Below are 23844 nucleotides of genomic sequence, written 5' to 3'. Positions count from 1 at the left end.
CCGTCAGGCAAGTGCACGGAGGAACGGGCAGCAGCCTTGAGAGCGCATCAGCGTTCGCGTGACGGGCCCCCTTTCCGTATGTAATATCGAAGGAAAATTCCTGTAACGATTCCAACCACCGGGCCAATTGGCCTGACGGCTGATCCAATTTGAGGGAGTATTGCAAGGCCGCATGATCAGTGCGAACCAGGAATTTCCATCCATACAGGTACGGCTGGTACAATCGAACAAAATGGACATTTGCCAAGAGTTCCCGCCTTGTCACGCAATATCGCGTTTCCGCAGGGGATAGAACCCTGCTGCCGTACGCCACCACTCGCTCAACCCCGTCCTTACGTTGCGACAAAACGGCCCCAATGCCGATATCACTAGCATCCGTATCAAGGATGAACGGCTGCGAGAAGTCTGGGTAATCTAGCGTAGGCACCGTGGCGAGGTGGTCCCGAAGTGCCCTAAAATAACTTTCTTCCTCCGTTCCCCATTTAAACCTTTGATTTTTGCCAGTTAGAACGTGTAATGGTTTTGCCAACGTCGCAAAGTTCTTAACGAAGCGGCGATAATAGGAAGCGAATCCAATAAACCGCCGAACATCACCCACTGAAGTGGGTGTGGGCCACTCACGTACACATTTGGTTTTCAGAGGGTCAGTGGATACACCGTCCGAACTGACAATATGACCCAAGTAACGGACGGAGTGTTGCAGAAGGTGGCATTTCTTAGGTTTAAACTTAAGGTCAGCCGCGCGCATTCTTTTAAAAACCATCTCTAGGCGTTGGAGGTGTTCCTCGAACGTGCGGCTGAAGACAATTATATCGTCTAGATATATGAGGCACGTTTCCCACTGTAGTCCCGCCAACACCAATTCCATGAGCCGCTGAAACGTCGCCGGAGCCGCATTCAGGCCCATAGGCAACCGATTAAATTCAAAGAGACCTTGCGGCATGCGGAATGCCGTTTTGGCTTTCGACTCGTCATCGAGGGGAAGCTGCCAGAAGCCCGAGGACAGGTCGAGGGTGGAAAAGAATTTAGCACCCGATAAAGCATCCAATGAGTCATCCATCCTCGGTAAGGGGTACGCGTCCGCTACCGAAATTTTGTTCAACCGGCGTAAATCAACGCAAAACCTCGTACCACCATCTTTTTTCTTAACCAGAACGACGGGCGCGCCCCAAGGGCTGTTGGACGGCGAAATAATATCCGCCGCCAGCAATTCATCTACTGCCCCGCGCACGTGTTCCCTTTCCGCCGGGCTCATGCGGTGAGGGTGCATACAGATGGGAGGTGCCGCACCGGTGTCAATATGGTGTGACAAAAGCGACGTGCGGCCGAGGTCCAAATCATTTCTGCTGAAAACATCAGCGTATCGTAGCAATAGTGAACGCAGGGCGTTCCTATGTTCATTCGACAAAGAAGAATTCTCTCCGCATAAACCTGTGATCCAGCATTCCTGTGAACGATCGTGCGGAGATCCACCTACGGGCATCCGAGCGCGCGGCGTTTTGTCACAAGAGGCGAAATCAGTAGTGGCGTGAGCCAGCACCGATCGCTCCAGAACAACAACGCTGTCAGGTCCCCCATTCAACACCTGTATGAAAGGTGCCTGAGCTGGTCGCACGATCGTTTGTGCCGCCGCCAAAGAAAAAGATTTAGATACCGAATTCGATGGGGATAATAGCACGCCCTTCGCATCCCTTCCCATTTGAAGGGGTTTTCGGTAACGCAGCGGAATGAGTATTTGCGCTCCCGACGGAACCTCCACCGTAGCAGCAACTACGGCGGTAACTGCGTTACCTGTAGGCGCATTGGCCAGCAGGGAAGGCAGGAACGCCATCCTACGACCCCCCGGCATTTCCAAACAGTCCTGGTCGACCCGTATTCTCAGCGGCATCCGGCGCAGGAAATCAGTACCAAGCAAGCATGGAACAGCTAGCGAGCGAGAGATTAACACAGGTCCTGCGGCGGTAATATTTCCGATAGCGATGCTCACATCTACCTGACCACAGATACCCATGCTACCCCCATTTGCGGCAACACACGCATCATTAACCCTGCGTATCCGCGACGTAGGAATGGACAACAAATGAAAAATAACATCTGAAATGATGGTAGCAGACGCGCCCGTGTCTACCAAGATACGGACGTAGACGAGCCCGACGCCGCAGCCACAACCCTGCGAGCCAATTTCTTCCACTGTGTAGCAGAACGTGTAAATGGAGCAGGAGAAGTAAAATTATCCTTAGGAGTGTAAGAATGAGTGCGAGTGGATGAGTGATGTGACAAGACCTGCTGGGTGTCCGATTTGTGCCGACTCGCCCGAGGTTGTTGCAGCTCCGCAGCAGGTGGAGGAGATGGAGGTCCCCTTGGCGGAAGAGGCGACGGCAGAGGTCGGCGCGGCAGTCACGGGCGAAATGGCCCCATCTGCCGCACTTGAAACACGCGGCCGACGTCGGCCGGCAATCGGACGACCCGGCCCTTGCGCGTGGACGGCCCGTGTAGTCGCCACGCTGGTCGCGCAGCCGCCGTCCCGGAATCCTATGCGGAACAGCAGCAGCCAGCATGTCGTCGCCCGAGTCGTCGGAGCAGTGGACAACCAGTCGCGGAGACCACCCCAAAGGCGGCCCGTCGATTTCAGGTTTCCCCGTCCACGCCGCCATCTGGTCCCAACGCTTAATATTACACTTAGCGTCCAGGCAGCGCGCCACCCATCATGATGTAAGCGGTTTGTGGCCGCACACTGGTAGAGAAATGTTGAGCTCCTGAGACAACTCCAGCATACGGGAAAGGATGAGAGGATCCAAATGATCGTCCGTCGCGTCGGGGTAGGCAGCCATGGCCAGCGCCATCAATGCCCCCCGATAAGCCAACGGCGATTCCTCCGATGCTCGGCGACGGGACATACATTTTCTGGTGGCTGACGTCGGTGGGTCATAAAATTCCGCCATCTCTGCGAACGCATCCCGCAGTGTCTTCTTCTTGGACGCCGGGATGGAGCAGAAGACCCCCAGAGAAACATCATCAAGCAGTGTAGGTAGCGCTCCCAGCGCTTCATCCTCCGTCCAGTTCACGGATCTAAAAGCTGACTCGAAGCGCCACGTAAAAGCACTCCAATCGCCCCCGGCGATAAATTCTTTAATTTGTGGAAGGCGATGTCCGCGGTGGCAAGCGCGTGCCGCGGGCGTCTCCGACTGCCGTTCCCGCTCTCCACCCGTTGCAGGCAAAATGGCGTCCGGCGGCCGCGTGGTGGTAGGCGCGCCCAAAATGGCGGCCGACGGCTCCGGCGCAGCCGCCCCACCCAAAACGACAGCGTCCTCCCGCGTGGCAGGAGCAATGGCGGACTCAGATTCCTTTGCAGGACCCCTTCCCGCGGCGTCCAGCTGATCGGCGATCTGCCGACCCACGGCTGGTGAGGACGCCACCGCGGTCACCAGGCTTAGCAGAATAGCGCGTAGCGACTCGATCTGCTCCGCCATCAGCCGCCATTCGTCTTTTGTTCCTGCGGTGATCGCATCTTCCCCCGGTCGACGCTGAGAGGCGTCGAGGAGAGTATTATCAGCAGGCGGCATCGGGGCTGTAGCTCCCAACAGCTCATCTTCATCCGTCTCGACCTCTTCCTCCGATAGAGGCACGGGCAGGTTATTTTTTCTGGGGTGTTTAGACATCTTGACGATCGTCCAAACAGTCGCAGAAGCACTTCTGACACCAGTGTAATAATCCTTCTTGAGACGGCTTCGGAATCAGTCCTTTTTATCTCCACTTCCACAAATACACTTTACTCACACACTCTCCGTTGCTGGCAGACAACGGAGAGAGGGCAGACTTCACACCAAGTCCCCACCGCGCACGTGGCACCCAGAGCCCCCGTACGCGCGTGACCCTGCTCTTGTCATTCCCAAGTCTGCTCTCGATCATTCCCCCTCTTTCTCTCTTAATCCCTTCGTCACGTGGTACCCCCCAGCCAATCCTCCATGGACAGCCTTGACCGTTCTCGATGGTTCCCTGTCAATCCCGGGACCACGCCTCTGATCCGGCTCCCCATTAGCTGGGGCCCCGAATGGCCAGGCCAATCACCCCTGCTGACATGCCGTGATCACGCCGGGGCCATGCTCCCTGTCTCAACCCTTATTGGCTACAAAGCAGGACCGGCAAGCCAATCCCCACGTGAACCCTCTATGGCTGTTATTACAACCGTAAAACAATTGCAAATGACAGATTCATGTAACAGGGACAAATTTCTCAAAAAGATTATTTAGATTGGCTACTATAACATCAACATGACAAGCCACTTCGTTGGGCTATCATTTGTGGCCAGGTCGCTTCTGACGAAGAAGCTAATGATTCAGTGGGCTTTACCTGGCCAAATATAATAGTTTATTTTTATTTTATTTTTCATTTAATGTTGTTTTAACTTTCTGACCCGCCCCTACTGGTCGTCTGAGTAAAGGAGCTTTATAGCTCATCTCATTCTTCAGCAGTAAGACTCCTTCCACATAATGAGGCAGAGATGACTAGACACGAGGTTGCCAAAATAATTGAGAATAGTAAAGTACCAAAAGTAAATATTAGCTCGAACGAGGCAAAAGCCTTAAGAGAGCTTCGTCTAAATAAAGATATTCAAATCCTAGCAGCTGATAAGGACCGCACTACTGTAGTGATGTCACGAGCCGATTATGACAATAAAATTAAAGATGTATTAGATGAAAGTACCTACATTAAAATTAAACGAGATCCAACTAATACTTTGGAACGTAAGACTACTGCAATCATTGCAAATTCATTAATCCCAAAAAATGAGCAATTCCTAATTAAGCCAAGGGCTTCAAAACCACCTAGACTATATGGGCTACCAAAGATCCATGAAATCGGCATCCCTTTACGACCCATAGTCAGTACAATTGGCTCTGCCACATATAAATTAGCAAAATATGTAACTTAACAAATACAGCCCTACATCGGTAGGACATCATCTTTTATAAGAAATTCAGAACATCTTGTGAATATGATCAAATATATTAAACTTAACCCTAATGATATTTTGGTGAGTTTTGATGTGATTTCGCTATTCACTAAGGTTCCAGTGAGCGAGTCGCTTAAATTACTTGATACACTGGTAAAGAATACAGGTTTACCAAAAAATATTCCGAAACTCGCTGACCATTGTTTAAATAACACTTACTTCTTACGGAGAGGCAAATTCTTTAAACAAAGGGAGGGAGCAGCAATGGGCTCTCCTTTATCTCCTGCTATAGCAAATTTGTACATGGAAAACTTTGAAACCAGAGCACTTGCCTCGAGCACATTAAAACCATCCTTTTGGTTTAGATATGTGGATGACACTTTGGTTGTCTGGCCACATGGTAAAGATACACTTAACGATTTTCTAAATCATCTCAATGCACAAAACCCGGCCATTCAGTTCACCATGGAAATGGAGGTGAATAACACACTCCTAGATATTTTACTTGGGCATGGCCTAAATGGTAAAATAACACACAGCGTTTACAGAAAGCAAACACACACTGATGCCTATCTGAATGCAGATTCACATCATCACCCAGCTCAGAAATCCTCTCTTATCAAGACGCTCATACATCGGGCTAAAACAGTGTCAGATGGTGAAAGTCTAGTGAGAGAGATTAAACATGTTAAAGAAGCACTAAGACAGAATGGCTACAATAATGCTCAAATTAACAGAGCACTAAATGCCAAATCACGATCGCAAAGCAACACTGCTGAAAGCGATCAGATTATCACAACAATAAAAATACCATTTATCTCAGGAGTAACTGACAAATTAGCAGGTGTTTTACAAAAGCAAAACATTACAGTAAAATTTGGTACAGTGCACAAAATTCAACAACTGGTAACGTGCACTAAAGACGAATTACCTAAATTATCAACAGAAGGTGTATATGGGATTACTTGTGTATGTGGCAGATGCTATATTGGACAGACAGGGCGTAACGTTAGTGTAAGACTAAAAGAACACCAGAAAAATATTAAACTATCGCAAACACAATTGTTGGCAGTGGCAGAACATGCATGCCAACAGGGACACTGAATTGATTTTGATAACGTTGAAGTATTGTGTAAAACTAGTTACTACTGGCAAATCCATTGAAATTGAGAGAAACAGAAATAACTTTAATCGCTCAGACAGCTACAGGCTTAGTGCGGCCTGGAAGCGTATTATTAAAAGATACATTACAATTCCTTATAAGGGAAACAAACACTAACTGATTACTAATGTAGCATAATCACAATAAAACACATGCCAAATGATTACTAATCTACAACTCGCATCGTAACAATAGCCTGATTACTAATCTAGTGTAATAAACGACTGGACCACGATGTCTGGCTCAGTGTCCTTTATTCGGTTCGTGCTGTACACCCACACGGCTGTCTTTACTCTGTAGCTTCTCCACGGTGCTGACTCCAATGTCGGCCCGATCCACAACAGCAGCCCCGCTGCTGTTTCTCTCACACAGCCCCCCTTGGCTGTACTCGCTGCAACTCCTCTCTCTCCACAGCTCTGACAGCCTCGTGCTGTCTCCCTCTCTCCCTCCGCAGCTCTGACAGCCTCGTGCTGTCTCTCTCTCTCTCCGCAGCTCCTCCTGGCAGCCACACCGCTGCCTCTAACACGCAGCCCTTCTGGCTGTCTCCTCTGCAGCTGCACCCCACTCCGCAGCTTCCTCTTGTCTTCGGGGTTGGCTCCCGATGGCCGTCGGCGCCCCCCCCTCTTCTCACTCGCCCGCGTGGCCTCACTCTTTTCCGCTCACACCCCGACTGACTTCCCCTTCCGGTTTACCCGCTTAAGGACCCGAACCTTCCACCCACGTCACATGACTCCACCCCCCGTGACGTCACATCCGGAAGGTCGCTTACGCCCGCATTACACTAGTATATAATTACAATAACCCCCCCTCAAATCTTTGCACCTGACGAATTAATGAGTTAATGATGACGTCACCCTGCTGCTGCTCTATATAAGAACGGGAGACACAGCAGAGCCTCACCATTCTGGCGAATTGCCCGATGAGGGGGAAACTGCCCTGGCTCGCCAGGGGAGACACCAGGAGCATCGAGGTGATCCTTCCAGCCCGTCCGGATCTCAAGTGAGACCTAGCCACCAGCCCCGAGGCCTGCGAGGGCCCTGACCGTGTGGCCAGGGATGACCACGCTGCCAAGAAGCGGGGACTGCTGGAGAATGGAGACGGAAATCGCAACAGACGAAGAGGGGAAACGGCGAGAGTCAAAGACCACGAGGGCCACCCGAGTTGCTGAAGGAGACCGGGATGACCGTGCCGCCCAGCTTATGCTTGCAGCAGATGAAAAGGAAGCAGGGAGAGCGCCAAGAGAAATGAATGCCACCTGCACTGCTGAGGGAGCCAGGGACGACAGAGTCGGCCAGACGGTGACTGCAGGAGACAAGAAGAAGACGTGGCGAAAGCAGAGGGCCACCGACACCACCTGTGCCGCCGGAGGGGACTGGGGCAACCAGACCGACCCGCTGGCAGCAGGGGGATGCGTGGAGGAGGCACGGAGACGGATGGAGGGGAACGTGGCGGAGGCACGGCAGAAGGAGAGGATGGAGGAACTGGATGGGATGGTGGGAGCTGATGGAGTGGGTGAGGGAGGCCGAGGATAAAAAGGTATGGCGTCCGGAAGCAGAGAGGCGGGCGCCCCCGAGCGGAGGGTGGGGAACGAAGCCAGGGAGACGCCAGCAACCCTGGGGCAGGGGGAGGCCCGGAGGGAGAACGCGACAGTGGACGCTGGACCGGTGGGAGCTGGGAGGCCCCGGGAACGAGACGGGAAATGGCGAGGCGGGGCAGGGGTGAGTGACACCACCTAATGTCAAACGACATAATTGCGTCAGAGTAATGATGAAGGACGAGGTAGCAGAAGAAGTGACCATCGACCGAGCAACCTTTGTACGGTCAATAATGATGGGCTTGCTACAAATAGAGCCGACAGACTTGTACTGTTTGATAACTCTGCCGGGAGGGAGGGCGTTTGATGTAAGCTTCAACTCAAGCCCACTGCTACAAAGATTTATGACCCGCTTCGAGGAAAAGGCGGAGGAGAAGCCATTGATATCAATGAAGCTACAACTGTTATCAGAGCTGGACACGAAGGTGGTGACTATTTTCCTATACAATGAAGCCCTACATGACCACGACGTGGAGGTCTGGCTAAGACAGCACTGCTCGGTACTGTCGGGCTGTAAAAAGGTGAGGGACTCAGTGGGGATATGGACAGGGGCAAGACAATGGAGGGTGCGGCTGAAAACAGAGGGAGGGACCTTGAGACACATCCCGAGTGCCCTGAACATAGGAGGCAACCGGGGATATGTTGTGTATGCCGGACAACCTAAACTGTGTAGGAGGTGTGGGGGCAGCGGTCACCTGGCCGCAGTGTGCAAGACAAAAGTCTGCTATAGATGCAAGGCACTGGACCACGAGGTAGAAGAATGCAGTGTTCCGGCACAATGTAACCTCTGTGGTAGCCGAGAACATCTGTACAAGAATTGTCCGGAGTCGTACGCCAACAAGGTTAGGGCGTATAGGGTAGGAGGAGCGAGGGATGAGGAAGGGGGTGGGACCAAACTGGACCCGGATAAGGAACTGGTGAGGGAAGGACGTGGGGAGGCGGCTGAGCAGCAGCCACCAGCAACGGACGGAGGGGGAGAAGGGGAGAGGCATGCAAAAAGAGCAGAATCGACATCGAGCGAGCAGGAAGAGGGGCTGGCGGGGGAGGGAAGCGACGGCATGGGCAGCATCTCCGAGACGACCGTGGAAGACTGAGCGGAGGCGGTGGAGGAGGATGAAGGAAAAGGGGAACGACAGCAGGAGGAAGGCGGTAGCGAGACATGGGAGGGACCAATCGGAAAAAAAAGGAGGATACGGAGAGCCCCAAAAAGAGGCGCCCCTTCAGGCAGCACAGAATCCTCGGACTCCTCGCCGGACGCAGAGGCCTCGAGGGAGGGGATGGAGGAAAGGGTGGAGAGCCGGCGCAGGGGGAAACCCTTGAGAACAAGGGGCAAAATGAAATTGCGGGAACTGGCGAATGAAGACGGTTACGGAGGGCGAGCGGAGAAGGCCACTTCGGACTGAGACACATCCCAACATGGAACTTTCCGTGGCGTCCGTAAATGTGAGGAGCTTGAAGGGAAAGGGGAGGAGAGGAGCAATAATACAACTGCTACAGGCTACCAAGTGGGAGGTGGTCTTCCTCCAGGAATGCCACCTACCATACACCCTGGGCCGGGAGGAGCTGTTGGAGAGCTGGGATGGCTACTACTTTTGGTCCGGGAGTAATGAAAATCGATGCACGGGGGTGGTTACCCTCCTAGGCAGGAGGGGTATACAGATAGTCGGGTCCCAAGAGGTGATCCCGGGCCACCTCCATTATGTGGACGTGTCTTACGGAGAGGCAGACCTGAGACTAATAAATGCGTACGCCCCCACGACGTGCACAGAAAGAGTGGACCTATGGAATAATGTAGCGACCCTACTCGTGACGAGACGGCAAGTCATAATGGGGGGTGATTTTAACTGCCCGTTGTGCCTGGCAGACCTATTATCGGTGGCTGGGAGGAGGAGGCTCGACCCTTCCTCTAGGAAGTTGAAGGAGCTGATAGAGGATTTTAAAATGACTGACACCTTCAGAAAGGTACACCCGGTGAGACCGGGATACACGTGGTCGGATAAGGGCGGTAGAAGGCAATCACGAATAGATTTCATCTTTGTGTCTGCCAATATGAAGGTGGATGGAGCAGACCTGGAACCCTTCCCCTTGTCAGATCACAATTTGGTGAAGGCAAAGCTCGGTATTCCAGGTGGCCTGAAGATGGGGAAGGGAACCTGGAAAATGAATGTGAGCCTCTTGGAAGACAGAAGGGTTGTGGAAGACTTTGTAAGGAAGTACGAAGACTGGACGACCCTGCAGGAATGCTTTGCCACGAGGGTGGAGTGGTGGACCATGGTGAAGGGCCGGATAAAGGCCCTCTTCCAGACACATAGTAGAAGGAGGAGTGTAAACAGGGAACTGCAGCTGTGTAACGCTAGAATCGAGAAGAAGCACAGGTTACTTGAGCTGGTATTCCCGGTGGGTGAGGATATACGGAGATTGAAGGGAAGGTTATCCTTGGTATTGGAGAAAAGAGTCAAACAAATGGCATACAGGGCAAGGGTCAGGGCAACGGAACAGGGAGATAAATGTACGAGTCTCTTCTTTAAGAAATGCAAGGCAGGAGACAACACACTTAGGGAATTGGTGAGTCCGGTCAAAGGCAACGACAGAGGGTATGATAGAGATAGCGGAGGAGTACTATGGGGAGTTGTATGGGAGGAAGGGAACAGATAAGGGAATAAGGGAGGCACTACTAGGGGAGCTAAGACATGAGGTTAAGAACCCAGAGGTACTGGGAGGGAGGATCCAGATGGAGGAAGTGGAGGAGGCAGTGAGGAGGCAGAATAAGAATAGGACGCCAGGACTGGATGGAATTCCAGCAGAATTATATATTACATTCTGGGATTTAATGAAAGGGGACATGCTGCAGATGTATAGGGAAATGCTGGAGGGCGGACTGGTGCCAGAAGAAATGTGAGGGGCTCATCATACTGATGTATAAGAAGGGGGACCGGAGAGAGTTGGGAAACTGGCGTCCAGTTACGCTCCTGAACTCAGACTACAAGATTATGGCAAAAATAGCTGCGACGCGCCTGGGGAAGGTGGTGGAGGGAGTAGTCGAACCCGACCAGACGTGTGCGGTGCCAGGAAGAAGGATTTCGGACTCCCTGATTTTATTAAGGGAGGCAATAGAGGTAGAAGGAGAGAGGGGATGCCCCCTAGGGCTTCTTAGCGTGGATCTTGAGAAGGCTTTCGACCGCCTCTCGCACGAGTATATGTTCGCAGTGTTGGAAAAAATAGGAGTGAGGGGACCCTTGGTCGATTGGGTGAGGCGTCTTTACCAAGGGCTCAAGACCAGACTACTGATAAATGGGGAGCTCTCGGGGACAATTCCAGTAGAGTCAGGGGTGAGACAGGGGTGCCCGATGTCTGCGGTTCTATTTGTAATGTGTATGGAACCCCTTGCACAGGCAATGAGAAACAATGAGGAGATTAAGGGAGTGACCATCCCCGGGAATAAGGAACAGGGGAAGGTGGCGCTATATATGGATGCCGTAGTCGTGCTCTGTAGGGACGTGGCATCAGTGTGGGGGGCCATGAAGGAGACAAACCGCTTCGGCCTGGCCTCCGGCTTGAAGGTGAACGCGAGGAAGAGTGAATTGATGGCCTTCGGGGACCCGAGACTATTTGAGGGCCGGCCGCCTGAGTTGGGGATAAAGACGGAGGAAGTCAAGGTCTTGGGAGTGTCCTTTTGCCGAGAGAGGTCGGTGGAACGAAACTGGGACGGGAAGATAAAGCAGGTAAAGGGACAGTTAGGCAAGTGGGCCGGGAGACGGCTCACGATGGAAGGGAGGATTCTGGTAGTGAGGGTGGTGGTTTTACCAACACTCAACTACCTCGCATATGTGTACCCGCCAGGTAGGAGGGAGGCAAGAATCCTGGAATCGCTGTTGTTTCAATTCATTTGGGGAGGCGGGATGGATAGAGTGAAGAGGGTGGTGATGTGTAAACGCGTCGAGAACGGGGGGAAGGGTGCCCCAAATATTGCACGTGTGCTGTCCTCAATTTTTGTGTGCAACACTTTGAGGTTATTCTTTTCCGAAGAGCCCCGGGGGAAGGCCGCTTGTTATTTAAGGTATCGCCTGATGTGGCTCCTGAGGGGGCTTGGGATAACCCAATTACCGGCGGGCACGCCCTTGGCATGGCCACAAGGATGGCTGAATGCGGCGGTGGATGACTACATAAAAGAGTACAATTTGAGTCAGAGAGGGGGACCGTGGAACTCCAAGGAGGTATTGGCCAAAGTAAACGAAGGGGAGGCCTGCGAGGGGGTGATGGGCGCGAAGAGGACTATGTACCGTCAAGTGTGGAGGAACACTTCATCAACGGCGCTCACAAAAGAACAGAGAGATCTGTCCTGGTTGGCGGTGTGGGATAGATTGGAGACGAGGGGCTTCATGTTTTCTCGCCGAATGGCACGTTCGCCCAAATGCCCGAGGGGCTGCAACACAGATGAGGACGCGGTGCACGTCATGGTGAGGTGTCCCTTCGCACAGGAGGTGTGGAGACTGAGCAGTCCGCTGTTGTCCTGGTTATACCCGTCGAAGGTGATAAGTCGGGACATTATGTGGGGAGTCTTAAGGGAGGTGCGGGGAGATGACAGAGATCGAACGTGGGCCATAATAGGCGCGACAAAGGAGGCCTTGTGGGGAGCTCGCAGAAAAGAGTTGGATGGGTCCCCTATATCACCATTGGAGGTGTGCTACTGGGCGAGGAGGTTGCTAGAAAGGGTGATGGAAGTAGACCGGGTTAGGCTGGGATACAAGGCCGCAGGTGTGAAGTGGAAGTGGCCCCTACCAGGGGTGGGGTAGCGAGGGGACCGGCGGGTATAGGGAAGGGATAGTGAAGGATGGCCACGCACATTTTAGCCGGCCTGCTAAGTCGTGTGGGCGAGGAATGTACGTGTTCGATCGGGGGAAGGCGATGTGATGGAGCAGCGCATGGGTGAATGGTGGTGATGAATGTGAATAAGGGGAACGGGGCGGTGTGCTTTATGGCGGCGAGCTTTTTTTGTTGCATTGTATGTGGGTGGAGTCCGCGGATGTGACGGAGACTCGAAGGGGCCAACCGGGGCGCCCGGGAAGGAGTGGTTTTCAGTACTCTCTTTGGTTTTCCTTGTACCCGCTGAGAAGTTAATAAAACCTTTAAATCGCAATTACCAGCGAAACGTCGTACTCAAATTGTAAATTGTGGTTTCACGCTTCAACACACCGGTGGGCTAAAGCAGTAAACTATTTGTCTTTTGTCAACGTGACACTTTTTTACTGATTGGCCGTGTCGGGTGGTGGAGGGTTACGACACATTTATAAATAACGCGATCTAAACCCAAAAACGTTGATTATGGATTATGAAAGATTCTGATTATGAAAAAGGATGACCACATTATTTGGATCCCCAAAGTATTACTTATTGAACAAGGTGGGATGATGTGCTGGTTTAATCCCAACCAGGACTTGAACTCATGAGCACACATACGGCGAGTTGAGCATGATGGAAATGTATGTTTTATATTATTTGGGTCTATTGGTAAAGCCACGTAGATAGAAAAATAATAAAATATCACGACGTTTTGATCGCAACACAAGCAATCGTCATCAGGTGAAAAAAATTAGCGGGAGAGCTACTTACGCACGAAAAAAATATAGTGGGAGAGCTGCTGAGGCAGGATGTTATAAAGGTTTGAGATGGATGTAGCCCAAGGGTCATAAGCGAAGTGGGCGGGACTAGAGATGAAATTTGCATGTAAATGTAAGATCAGAGAGCTGAGCTACCTCCATGACGACGAAGCTGTAGAGGTGGCCATTGTAATGTGAGAGATTAGCATGTCAATGTAAGAAAAACGAAAACCACCGCCACATCGAGGAAAACGAGCAACGGTGGATGTGTTAGTGAGATATTTAGCCTGTTAATGTTAAGATAATTAACCTGGTAATGTAACTTAGAGTCGAAAACAACTGATAACATTGGCAGGTAGGATGGGAATAGTGTCCTTCCATTGATTGCTCAGTTTGTACCCATCTTCTCGGTTGAAATTGTGTCTGTGTTTATATATCTGGATGGCTTCATGAACGAATCTTCGCTGATAGCCAGTGGGTTTGCAGAGTACCTTCGTCTTGGACAAATCAATTTCGTGTGTGCCCACAGCGTTAAAACAATGATCAGCCATGGCTGAGGTATTGGTCCTACCGTGTTCAGATCTGCCTTATGTTCATGAATACGGTCCGAGACATGTCGCTTAGTTTCCCCAATGTAACTACTGCCGCAGACACAGCTTAGTTTGTAGACACAGGGGTATTGCATGTCAAGGATCACATCCTTCACAGATGGGATCAGATGATGAATTTCATGTACTGTGTTGAATCAAAACTGGATCTTGTTTGCTCATGATTTTAGAAATCTCTTTGGCAACCCCTGCTATGTATGGCAAGGTGATGGCTGTGATTGGGTCCTCAGATTATTCTTTCCCAACGGTTGGGGTGATAGCTTTACGGATTGTGTAGTCTGAATATCTATTCATCTTGAGGGCTTGGTGTACGTGCTCCAGTTCACTGGCTAGGTGGTGATGGTCTGAAATACAATGAGCTCTATGGTGTAGAGTTTTGATGAGGGAATTATTCTGGGATGGATGGTGGTGGGAGTCAGGTTTTAGTAGGCATCCATATGGGTGGCTTTCCTGTAGACCAGGCATGTCCAAAGTCCGGCCCGCGGGCCAGTCACGGCCCGCGGTCAGATTTAAAACGGCCCGCAGCTTCGGTCTTATAATGTGTTATTTATGGCTCGCTAGTGCTGTCAGAATAAAAAAATCATCAAACTTTAAAGATGTAATTCCTCCTTTCACCACACGGTGGCAGCACCATTCTAATGTTCTCTGGCTCTGCATCCGTGCCGCGAACCCTTCTCGAATCATTTCTGCCATGGCGACTGCAAAAAAAATAGAAAAGTTGACAGTGAGGGCTGCCGCTTACAGGAGCGGTGGGAATTACAATACTTCTTCACTGAAAATGGAGGCAATTGTGTTTGTCTAATTTGTAAAGAGACGGTTGCCTTGTTTAAGGATTTCAATGTAAAGAGACACTACGAGACTAAACATGCTACAACATATGACAAGCTTACAGGGAATGACCTGCGCTGAAAAAGTGAAGCAACTCCAAGCTGCTCTGGCATCGCAACAGCGATTCTTCAAGCGGGCCTGTGAGTCAAAGGAAAACATCACCAAAGCCAGCTACGAAGTGGCCATGTTAATAGCTAAACATGGCAAACCTTTTACTGAAAGTGCGTTTATCAAATACTGTGTCATGAAAATGCTGGAGAACATTTGCCCCGAGAAGAAGCAAGAATTTATGAATGTTTGCCTGGCATGTAACACTGTGGCATGGAGAGTTGAGGACATATCGTCAGATATTCAGAGACAACTGGGGGACAGCTTTTGACTATTTCTCATTAGCCTGCGATGAAAGCACCGATGCATCTGACACTGCACAACTACTTATTTTTTAAGAGGAGCTGATGACAACATGAACGTGACAGAGGAGCTGCTTGACCTCAAAAGCCATAAAGGGCAAACCAGAAGAACCGATGTATGTTTCTGTTTGTGAAGCTGTTGATGATATGAAACTACCATGGAGTAAAGTTTCTGGGATCATTACCGGTGGTGCGCCTGCCATGGCTGGTGAGCGAAGTGGATTGTCCACACTGATCTGCAATAAAGTCAGCGAAGAAGCAGGTAACGCTATTCAACTTCACTGTATCATTCACCAGCAGGCTCTCTGCGCCAAACAACTCAAATTTGACGATGATATGAAACCAGTGACAAAGGCAATCAATTATATTCGCTCTAAAGCTCTATCCCACCGACAGTTTCAGCAGTTCTTGCGTGACATCCAGGCTGAATACGGTGACGTAATATATCACAACAATGTGAGGTGGCTAAGTCGGGGGTCCACACTGCAGCGATTTTTTTCTCTCAAAGAGGAAATTGGAAATTTTTTGGGTGAGAAGAGACAACCAATGGAAGAACTGTCCGATCCTGTATGGCTGTCAAATCTGTTTTTTTTGGTTGACATAACGAAGCATCTGAATGCGCTGAATGTTAATATTCAAGGAAAAGATGCACTGGTGAGCCAGCTATACGCTCACATCAAGGCCTTTGGAACCAAACTGCAACTTTTCCAGACACTTGTCCCAAACAGAGCCCTGCACCGCGCACTTCCCAGCTTTGAAAGAGGTCATTGACAGTTTCCCACAGGACAACATCGGTGCGAAAATGAAGAGTTATGCAACAGCTATCACATCTCTTTCTGTGGAATTTAACAAATGCTTTCGGGACTTTGCAGTTATTGAAAAGGACGTGTTGCTTTTCTCTTCTCCCTTCTCCGTGGACCCTGATGATGCTCCTCCACAGCTGCAGCTGGAGCTCATTGAGCTGCAGCGTGATGATGAGTGCCGCAGAAAACACCAGCAGTGTTCTCTTGTTGACTTTTAACGGCAGCTGGACAAAAGCAGGTTTCCAGAAATGCGGTCATTCGCTAAGAAAATGCTGAACTTATTCGGCTCCACATATTTGTGTGAGCAAACATTCTCAGTCATGAACTTAAACAAGAACCGATGGAGGTCAAAGATGAGTGACTCCTACTTGCGTGACATTTTACGCATCTCAACTACTGCCCTCAAGCCAGACCTGGTCTCTTTACTGAAATCTAGATCTCAGTATCACCCTTCTCATTAGTGTCAGCAAGTTATCTGTTCCTTGATCAATCTGAAATTTAGTGTTTTGAACGGTAACATCTGTCACTATTAACAGTGAAAAGCCTAAAGCACACTAATGCCTTTGGACTTATGGCACTTGTTTGATTAAACTCTTGAACAAGATTTGGTTATAACTATTGATGTTATGTACATATAGATGTGACACAAACTATGGCTTTCTGAAAGATCTTGTAAAAGACAAGGGCAAAATTCACTTGTTTTAAAGTTTAATGATAACAGACCACTTTGCATTACTTATAACTCCTGTTTAAAATGTTCATGAGGCAAAGATATTTAACTCATGAAAATTTAAGGTATTCTATACAGTTTGTTCAATGTTATCCGACTGAATGAAAGGCAGAATTGTGTTTTTAGAGTTGTTCACGTCTGCCTGAGTGGCTTATATTTGGTTATGTAGTGGTGGTGTTGACGCGCGCCGACTGTGACAGTGATGGATCACGGGGCGGCACGGGGTGCGGGGTTGGGCACGCGTTGTGGGCGTGGTATGGACGCGCGCGCCGGGAGTGACGGATGACGGGGCGGCGCGGCGTGGGTGGTGAGGCACGCTGAGATGTGGGAAAACAGGATCGTAGCCAGCGCCCAGTGATTGGTCAAATAGGATGGGTGCTCTCAGCGACGTCCGCAGGTGGGGTATAAAGGGGGACGCGCGAGAGCACTCGGGGTGGTTAACCAGTTGAAGATCGAAGACGGAGTTGAAGACATAGTGCCCCGAGACCCCTAGTCCCGCTGTCCTTGTAGGGACCGGGGCCCTGTGCGGCTCGGAGGCGAGACTGTGGGACCCGTAGTTCGACGCCCACGTGGGTCGGGACTGGGGGACCCACAGTCGAGACGGACACCCCGGCAGGGTGTGTCCCGAGTAGCTCAGTGGGCGTTAGTCGCCAGAGTAGCTCAGTGGGCGTTAGTCGCCAGAGTAGCTCAGTGGGCGTTAGTCGCCAGAGTAGCTAAGTGGGTGTTGGTCACCCGAGTAGCTCAGTGGGTGTTTGTCACCCGAGTAGCTCAGTGGGCGTTAGTCGCCAGAGTAGCTCAGTGGGCGTTAGTCGCCAGAGTAGCTCAGTGGGCGTTAGTCGCCAGAGTAGCTAAGAGGGTGTTGGTCACCCGAGTAGCTCAGTGGGTGTTAGTCACCCGAGTAGCTAAGTGGGTGTTAGTCACCCGGGTAACCAAGTGGGTGTTAGTCACCCGAGTAACCAAGTGGGTGTTAGTCACCCGAGATACTACAGTGGGTGTTAGTCGCCTGTGAACCGAAGTTGGTGAAATAAAGAGTGTGCTACCCGTGAAGTCGTCTCCCGCCGAGTTACTACATTACAGTTACATTGTCATTTGAAAAATAAAGGTAATTGTGACAATGAAAATTGTTTTATAACAGTGTGTATTTTCACGTAACTTTTGTGGTTAAAAAAATGTCAGAAGGAACTATTGGCCCCCGGGCATCTTCACTTTATCAAATTTGGCCCTCTTTGCAAAAAGTTTGGACACCCCTGCTGTAGACAGTGTCCCATTGAGCCATATGGTCTCTTTTCGATTAAAACATTCAAGAATGGTAACTTGCCATTCTTTTCCACCTCCATGGTGAATATGATGGCTGGGTGACTAGCTTCTTTGCCCGTCCTAGGACGGAAGCTGTAATATTTACGGGAACAAATTAGCAAGAGTATAATTGTATCTTGTGTAAATTGAATGGCAGTGAATCTTGCACGAAAGTAAGTCATAAAACACTTCACTGCATTTCACTGTAGCAATGTATATAACTGACCTTCAATTTGTTCTAATTCACGGCTCAGATACTTTATTCTCTTCTGCTTTCGGTCGCTGGGGTTCAAATAATTGGATTGCAATACAATATCTGGAAAATCACCGAGAAATGTCGATTTAACCAAAATGTAGAAGCATAAATTAGACTTATCTTTTGTCTCAAGTGCTGAAGAACAAAAAGAAAAAACCCAAATCCACGTTGTTGCTGCGTAGAATTATTTATTAGATTCACTTTCAATAAAGAAGCATGAAACTTAAAGCGAATTTGCGAAAAAATATTTCCGCTCGGCCATCTTAATGACTGAGGGTGCGGCATGTGGAGTGACGTCATGCGTGGGACACAAACCCCCTCATTAATAATCATGAGCTGATGACGTCACTCATGTGCACCACACCCCCCACCCTGAAAAATCGAGAGCGGATGACGGAATTCCACATGGAGCCCCCCCTCATCAATAATCATGAGCTGATGACGTCACTCATGTGGACCCCGCCACCACCCCCTCATTAATAATCATGAGCGGACGACGTCACTCCACAGAGCACCATCAATAACTATGGGATGATGACGTCACTCATGTGGACCCCGCCCCCACCCCCTCATTAATAATCATGAGTGGGTCATTCTTTTGGATTGAATATTTCAGATGAACTGCAATACACCCGTCCTAGGGCGGGATATAGGCTACTTTTATCATAATTTAGAAGCAAAAAACACACTTACCTTTTGTTTCAAGTGCTGAAGAAATAAATAAAGACACAAAATACAATTTGTTGCTGCGTAAAAATATTTATTTGATTACATTTCAATAAAGAAACGTAAAATTTAAAGAGAATTTGCGTAAAAATGTTTCTTTCCGATCGATCTGCGGGAGTGTAAAAATGCACCCGCTCATGATTATTAATGAGGGGGGGGGGAGTCTCTTTTGCAGTGACGTCACGTACGGATGTAGCACTGTGCTGCGTCGATTTATTTTGCACTTTATGTAAAGAAATGTCATATTTGAAGCGACTTTACGAAAAAAAATTATCCTTCTGCTCGACCTTCTTCCGCGTGAGTGTAAAAATCCACCCGCTCACGATTATTTTATTATTAATGACGGGGGGAAGGGGGTGCGGCATGTGGAGTGACATCACGCATGTTACACACATTTCTGGGCTATTATAGTAGTTAACATTAAATTAACAACATGCACATTAGACGTGTATTTATACCAGGCTACATGCTTTCAAAGTTATCCATAGAAACTATAACAAAAAACTGCCCCAAATATTGTATTGGAGGAATGAAGGCACAAACATAGATTGATATTTGCTCACATTATCGTCATTTTGTGTAAGTGCAAAACTAATAAGTGCAGAATATTTAAAAAGTATATCCATCAAGATTGCTGCGGAAAGTGTTGTTAGCAAGCACTTATTTTAAGGCCTATGTGCATGAGAGGGAGGTGTTGCCAACAACATGTCTAGGCACCTTATTTTCCAAGTGTTGATGTTCACACACTGAGCCAAATTCTAATTTAAAGACGTTAGCCATGCCTGGGAACTAAACTAGTTAACAGGGTTCATAGCGTAAATCACTTCACCTCTGCTTCCTACAAACATAACACACATACACACAGGAAGGCATATGCACACACAAACAAACAGGAAGGCATATGCACACACAAACAAACATGCACAAGAGCAAGCAGATTACAATTGTAGTCCTATTAAAGGGAAAATATGGCACAAATGTGGATAACTTAATTCAGATGAGGTTGGAAGTTCCATTGTTTATACAACCGGAGGGTCATTATGGCTTTCATAATCAATGTAAAATCAACATATGGTGGCTACTGCCAACTGCTCACATAATGGAGTGATAATATATAACCAGTGGCAGGGTTTCAAAGATGTGGACAAAGTAATTTGTTTCGCGTGTTGTTAAGTGACCTCACATGTCCAAGTACTGTGCGAGCCGCTCGCAGAGCCTGGCCTAGAGGAATAGAATATTGCCACATCAATTGATTGAGACACATATTTTTCCCCATGTAAATTGCCAAGATCCATAGAGGCATCAAAAAAGAGTATTAAAAGCTGAAGGCGTAACCCCCCCACCATCACCCCCACATCGCCTCCACCACCAACCTCATTGCTTAACTGCATGTTGCCGCAATTATCTTATCAACATCAACCAAGGGTTTACCGCTGGGGCTCAAGGTGAAAGGCCTTGGAGCGTACACTGCTACCAGCGTTGAGGAGGGTACCGACTGCAGGTCAGCCGGTGACAAAGAGAGTGACCCGCCCTGAAATCCAGTGCATCTTCTCTGCCACTACAGCTCTGGATTGCTCACGTCAGTGTTGTGTGCCGCAGCGAGTTGCAAGACGTGAGTAGACATTCTCAAGAGAGCTATGAAACTCGCAGTGTGGTATAGCGCGCGTGTGTGTTTTGACATGTTTGTTCGGATCTACATTAATTCGCCTACCTCGCGACTTTATTGTGACGATTTGGATTTAAAAAATGTATCTGAAAATCGATAGTTTTTTTCAATACTGGATATGAATCGAGCACCCCATGTGACTGTAAGGGTCATGCGAACACACTACACCACATTGGGATGGAAATGGATAGATTTTTACACAATTGAACAAACGTAACAAAAACAAAATATCCCATCTCATTTGAGTAATAAGTGAAATCGGACCGCTATATGGAAATTGATGATTACATTATGAGGTCAAATTGGTGGTAAGTACCGCTCATTTGTAAAGGTATAAAAAGGAAGATAGTAATAACACCGAAGTCAAAATGTTTCCATGTTATTAAAATGAGTGATAGCCGGTGAGTTGTGTTTTAAGAACATCAATGCAGTTGTCTTTTCCCCCATTATCTTGTCATATAATTTATATTGGCATCGACTTTGGAGTGAATTTCGCTCACTTTCAGATTTAAAATTTTCAGTCATTTGCTTGGAATTACACGGAGAGGCTGGAAGATGCCCACACTCCCCCTGGACCAAACACAAAGCGGTGACATCTTCATAGTGACTGTGAAGGAAGTAAGTGGGCCTGAGCAAGACATCATCGGTTGAAGGGACGATGGCCCAGGAACAAGCATGCTGATGGAATGGTAACCACAGCAAAAACTATGCCTGGCAGGGTGACCGCCATGGAGATTAAGTTATCACAACAGTTCATATGCAGGAATAAGATTAACTGTGGACTGCAGGAGTTCAATTCTGGAAATTGCCTAATCATACTCCACATCAGTACCAGCGAAACGTTGTACCCTCATTGTTAAATGTTGCAGATTGCTCTCTATCCGTGTGCTGAAGAAAAAACAAATTGGCATGTTTTTCACGTGACAACCTTATTTATTTGGCTGTGTCGTGTGGAGGGTGTATGGCACTCATTGGCATTGTGCTTGCTTAGACAGATACTGCTTAATAATATTGGCTGATGAACTAAACAGGTACAGTATATATATTACTCTTTGGATCTTTCGGCAAAGTCACGTAGAAAGAAAGTAAAATAAATAACAAAATACGTTTCGATTGCAACACAAACAACCACCATCAGGTGTGAATGAATGCAAGCTTGGAGAGAGACACATGCAGAGAGAGAAACAAACACAGACACAGAGAGAGACACACATGGTGGAGAGACACACACGCAGAGAGAAAGACACACAGAGACACAGAGAAACAACGCCTCTGTGACAAGGCATTATATAGAGAGAGGGGGGGGGGCGCAGAGAAATTAGCATGTCAATGAGAGTGGCAGGGGGAGAGAAATTGGAAGTATGAGAAAACAAACCTAGTAAATTTAGAAATGTAATGCAACAAAGAGAGTTGGCTAACACAACAGTTAACACTTTACCTGGTTTATTACGTTCTTCCAAACATTGATAAATTTGAAGTTAAGTATGAGTTGTGTGGAAATCCTCCCCGTAGAGGTGGTTCAAACTTGATTTGTCTCTCTCCTTGGAAGCCTCACGTGCCTCTGAGACCCGTTGAAGGGTAAATCGCATGGGTTCCGGAATAGTGACCCTCGGCTTCCTCGGCCCCGTGTTCAGCTGGATGTCAATGGGGGGGGGGGGGGTTATGTTTTCTACCATACATTAACAAGGTAAGTAGCCGGTGGAAGCGTGAGGGGCCATTCTATAGGCTGCAAGCACCCCTGGAACATGCAAGTCCCAGTCGTTCTGGGATTCACCGACCTGCTGACTCAGCATGGAGGTCAGAATTCTGTGGAGTCGCTCCACCATACCGTCCGTCTGGGGATGGTAGGGTGACGTGGGAACCTTTTTCGTGCACAAAAGGTCGCACACCTCCTGCAATAGTTTGGATGAAAAAAATTCCCTTGGTCAGTAAGGAGGCGTTGTGGGGCCCCCTTATTTAGCACATATCCGCGAAGGAATGTATTGGCGATGGCCGCGGCTGATTGGTTGGGGAGCGGCCAAGCCATCGGCCAGCGGGAGAAATACTCCATGCCCACCAGCAAATATTTATTCCCTCGGGCTGTGACGGGAAAGGGCCCGAGTGATACTTCAATTGCAAGGGCGGACAGCACTTAGTAGAAGGTGGTTTCCGGCGAGCACACTGCGTGCAGCCTTTAAGTACATTTTTGACATCCCCTTCCATTCCAGACCAGAAAAAATCAAGTTTCAGAGTAGCTAAGGTCTTAAGTACCTCAAGGTACATCAGTCGCTCGTGTACCACCAGGATAACTCTGAGGCCCATAGGCACCACAACACTGTAGCGACGCAAGCTGCCGTCCCAACACATCAAAAGGTCGTCTTTAAGAATGACAGTGGCCACCCCGCATCGGGCCAACACGTTTCCCGCATCACTGACATGGCGCCATAGCTTCAAAAGGGAGGCGTCCTCTGCCTGGACGCATCCCCATTCATCGTGGCTCAACCCAAGGGTGGAATCACGCGCGACGAGATCGTCAGGGCTATCCGGTGTGGAAGCCCCCGCCGACGCTACAACTGAAGGGGCTGCGGTAGCCAATTTGCAGGGGCCCGCAAAAGCGCGTGCAGCGCAGACCTCTGGGCGTCGGTCAAGTCCAAATTTTCAGAGCAGAGGGCATCCACCCAGCTGTCGACCTGCCCTGGGTCCGTGGCTGACGCGAGCCCCACTCCCCCCACAAATGTTACCGTCCTTCGCAGCTGACGTGTGGGTGAGCACCGTGCCCGCCTGTATGACCGACGCGTACGGCCCGACATTGAGGATTTAAATTAATGACTGTTGGTCCCTAGAGACCAACGTCTGAGCCCCCACGAGAATCATCCCCCAAACTGCCCTGTGAGAAGGTCCCAACACGACCCCTCCCACGGTTGCCTCCCAATCGAGCGGTTTCCGCAGCCGCAGGGGAACAAGCATTTGCGTTCCGGGGGGGAATCTTAACTGTAACGCTAGCTAGCGCCTGGACAGTCGCGTTAGCTGTGCGCAATCGAGTGGGAGAAGATAATAACGTGATGCGATGGCCCGAAGGCAATTCCAAACATCCTTGATCTATCAAGATCTTCAAGGGCATTTCACTCAATCGGTCCCTAACAGGCAGGGCACGGCCAGGGAGGTGCAAACTAGGACCGGCCCTGTCAACTTAATGTCGCCAATGGATACCTCCACCGACATCTGGCCAATAATG

Source organism: Lampetra fluviatilis, chromosome 22, assembly GCF_964198595.1.
Source record: "Lampetra fluviatilis chromosome 22, kcLamFluv1.1, whole genome shotgun sequence".
In the NCBI taxonomy this organism is placed as follows: domain Eukaryota; kingdom Metazoa; phylum Chordata; class Hyperoartia; order Petromyzontiformes; family Petromyzontidae; genus Lampetra; species Lampetra fluviatilis.
The sequence above is the reverse complement of the archived record's forward strand: the minus strand, read 5'-3'. Positions refer to the sequence as shown.